A 4,221-nucleotide genomic window follows, 5' to 3' on the forward strand; every position below is an offset into this window, starting at 1 on the left:
AAGAGGGAGAGAGGAGAGGAGAGAGGAGTGAGAGAAGTGAGAGGTAAGAGAACAAAGGAATGAGAGAAGTGAGAGAGCAAGGAGGAGCCGAACAGCCCTTTTTATGGTCTTTACTGTTGCTAGGTAGTTGAGGAGTTTAGCCTGAAGGCCAGAAGCTTGGGACATTGCCTATGAAACCTCTAGCCATGCTTCTCTTGTGGGGGCTGGGGGAGGGGGCGGTAACTTAGGCAGGAGCCAGAGTTCCAGGAGCATGAGAGAACTCCTTCCGTCCCATGTAGGTAAATTATGACCACCGGGTCCCGGGTTCAGCCTCTCAGCTCTACTGGAGACCAGGTTGTCTGTGCATATCCCAGTGCCCCACAGAGCTACAGTTCCAGTCCGTCAAAATCTTGACAAGCAAGCTCACTTCCACATGGCAAGAAGATCTAGGACAACTCTGAAACAATTAAATTCAATTAGAAAAGATCCTTCCTTTCATATCACAGGGAACTGTCTAAGGGATAGTAGATTCCCTTACTTTAGCACCTGAGCCTTCTCTACACAAGATATGCCTAATGATGCTTACTCCCCTAAGAGAGATACCTTTAAAGGGATAAAGGCTTGTTACTGAGACACAAAGGAGTAAATTCTATAGACAGGGGGGGGGGAACACTATGGTGTCTCTTCTCAGCTTCCATTATCATGTGAATTTGATAGACACCTTCAAGGCAGCCAGGTTGGGGCTAGCGATGAAACTCAGTTCATAGAATGCTGGCACAAAGGCTAAGTTCAATCATCACCCCTGCCCCCCCCCCCAAAAAAATGGACAGGGTGGCACCTGCTTATAATCCCAGGACTCGGGAGGTAGAGACAGGAGGGTCAGAAGTTCAAATTGACTTTTGGCTGAGTTGAGGACAACTTGAGCTCTCTCCTTGTCTCAAAAAAAAAAAAAAAAAAATCAAAATCAAAATTAAATCAGATGTAAGAGCTTCCCTGACCAGACAGTCCTTCCACTCCTTCCATTTGGGGTATTTTGTGCATAAGAATTAGAATATGAATCAGGGTGTGGGAATATACACCTCTAACTTTCTTTGGAGCTCAGGAAAAAGAATGGAGTTCATGACCAGCTTGTGCTAGCAAGACATTGTAACCAGCCTGTGGTACAAGACATTGTCTCAAAACAAAAACAACAGACAAGAACTCCTGTGGGGCAGTGGGCTGCGCACAGACAGCCAGGTCTCCAGTCAAGCAGAGGCCTTGAACCTGGGGGGCCTGGGGGGCCCTGGTGGGCGGAGATTTCCACCTGCGTGGGACTGCAAGAGTTTGGCCACGCCCCTGGGCACCTGGCTCTTGTCACATAGCTGCAGCCTCCCACAGCCCCCCCTGCAGAGAGGTATAAGGCATCAATGGAGTAGTAGCTGCACCAAGCCCTCCCACATGCAAATAAGGTTTCCCCCAAACTCTCAGTCCAAGCCAATGAGAGGTACCTGCTGTCAAACCCTGAATCATCCCCAAGACTGTATATAAATAAGTCCTATCCAGGGAATAAAGGTGTGTGACAACTACTCCGTAGTCCCGAGCCTTTGTCCTAAGAGCTGTAACGCTTGGGAAGAGATCTGCTCTCTCAAAGCGCCACCAGAGGCCCTGCTGCTCTCCTCACAGGCTAGTTGGCCCAGCCCGAGACCTGATTCAGTGCAGGACCAGCACAGAATTATGGCACAGCAGAGATGGAGGGGGAGCCGACCTGAGCAGCGGAAGTGGGGAAGTGACTTCCCCTCCCTGCCTGCATTCGCTTCCATTCTCCGGAACCCTCGCACCAGGCCCGGCCAGAGATCTCTGTGGAAAACCTCTGGTACCCAGGCCCACAAACTAGTATTTGGAGCATATGTATAAATGGTAATGATAAATGTTGTGGTCAGCGTAAGGAATCTTCCACATTCATTTTTACTATTTACTAACTATGGAACCTATTCCAGCCTCAGAAATCTCTCCCCAAACACTCGATTGCTAATAACCAAATAATCATAGTCTCTTTTTTCAAAATGAAGTCATTGGCTTTCTTTCATATGCTAAATATCCCGACATAGACCATTTTATCAGAAAGCTACATAAATCAATAACAAATTAATATTCTCATTAACAGACACTTAGAAAGCAATCTTAGATGCAGGATCCAACCTGGTTGCCAAGGCTGTAAAAACAGATGTTACCTCTGTTTCAAGGGGTTTTAATTCTAACTGATGAAGACAAACAATACATACTAAATGTGGTTTATTCAGTAAAACAATTTCAATGTATCAGAAAAAAATAAAATTATGTAACTTGATGTTTAACAAAATTCTGCAGACTGTTTTAAAATGTAAATTTCATTTTATTTTATGATTGCTGATATTTTTCCTTGTTGTAATCCAGTCATTGAAATTGCATTTATCGTGCTTAATATTTTTATTAATCTTCTAGCTCTCCTGCCATAATTAAATCATGGAATGAAAGTCACTCTCTAATTAGCTTTATGGCTTTCAGAAAAGATACCCTGATTCTTTTTTTAAATGAACTGTCACTATAAATTATGCAGTGTACCTAAATCATTAGACAAATGTGACATATGTATTTTATAATAGATTAAAAGATATGCATCACACTTGCTTTTTCTACTTACTCCCAATTCTAGCTTCACTCATCCAACATATTGCATCTGGCCCATTCTAAAGTCTCATGAATTATATGGTGAATTTCATGTAATGGCATCAAGAGAGAACCATACAGAAGTTTATCTATCATGGCTAATCTGGCAGCGACCCACAATCACCCTATTGCCACTCTAACAATTAGTGTAATATGAGAAAAATATTCTCTCCACCACCATTGTGTTTCTATATGTTAAAGATACTGCCATTTCAAGATGGTGCCATTTTAAGAGGTGCTCTCCTTGCACAGGAGCATGAAGTGAAGCCATGCATTCCTTCCACAAATTCATGCTTACTGTTCTTCCAGAGCAGCCCTACCCTGGGCTACTCTTATATGTATTGCTGAACAGAATGGGCAATTCCAGAAAGGAATGTAATTCCGAAGCTGGGTGGCTTATGAAGGACACTTGGGAAATCCTCGGAGGTTATACAGTGCACAAGATAGGAGCAGGTATAACACACTCCAGCACAGAAAGGTAGCAGACCATCAGAACCAGCTCAGGGAAGCAGGGCATTTAGAGGGTGGCGGGAGAGTCCCTTCAGCCAAGGCACCAGGCTTCTGCCTCTGAAGCCATCAGGAGGATCTGGGAGGTTAAACGACCACTACCTTTCCTTCAACCCTGTTGACAGAGGATAGGGTGCAAGGAGCAGCTGAGGTGTTTAGGAAACTTGTATCCAGAAGCAGTCTTGAGCATCTAGAAGTGCCCATGAGCCTGTGCTTTAAGCTTCCAGTCCCCTTCCATCCCATGGGACTTGGCCTTCAGACGGGGACAGCCTTTTCTTAGAGGAAATGAGTCCCTGCTGAAGCTAGGACGGGACACTGAAGGCAGATGTAGGAATCAGCATAAGAAGATAATGAAACGGGGCTGGAGAGATGGCTCAGCAGGTAAGAGCACCCGACTGCTCTTCCAAAGGTCCTGAGTTCAAATCCCAGCAACCACATGGTGGCTCACAACCATCTGTAACGAGATCTGGCGCCCTCTTCTGGAGTGTCTGAAGACAGCTACAGTGTACTTACATATAATAAATAAATAAATCTTTAAAAAAAAAGAAGAAGAATTTATAATAAATAAATAAATCTTTAAAAAAGAAGAAGAAGAAGAAGATAATGAAACGGTAGCAACTTTAAAGCTGGCAATGTTGTCTCCTTAAAATGGTTTCCTCATAGTTCAGCAGGCGTATCCTACAAACAGGGTTCACAGAAAGGGGTGGAAGACATGAATCACACTGGAGATGATGGTTACTGGAGATGATGGTTCCATCAGTGAGTGCTTGCCTGGAAAATATGAGTACAGGAATTCAGATCCTCAGAATCCATGTAAAAAACTGGGCTTATGCCTGCGATTTCAGTGCTGGGGTGGGAGCGGGGTTCTATGGGGCTTCATGGACAGCCAGCTGGTTTTTCTTAAAATTACATTTAGCACACAGAAATAAAGGAAGAAAAGGAGGAAGAGAGGAGAAAGGGAAGGAAGGGAGGGAGGAAGGAAAGGAGAAGGGAAGGAAGGGAGGAGGGAAGGAAGGGAGGAGGGAAGGGAAGGGAAGGGAAGGGAAGGGA

This window comes from Mus pahari, chromosome 19 (assembly GCF_900095145.1).
Source record: "Mus pahari chromosome 19, PAHARI_EIJ_v1.1, whole genome shotgun sequence".
NCBI lineage: Eukaryota > Metazoa > Chordata > Mammalia > Rodentia > Muridae > Mus > Mus pahari.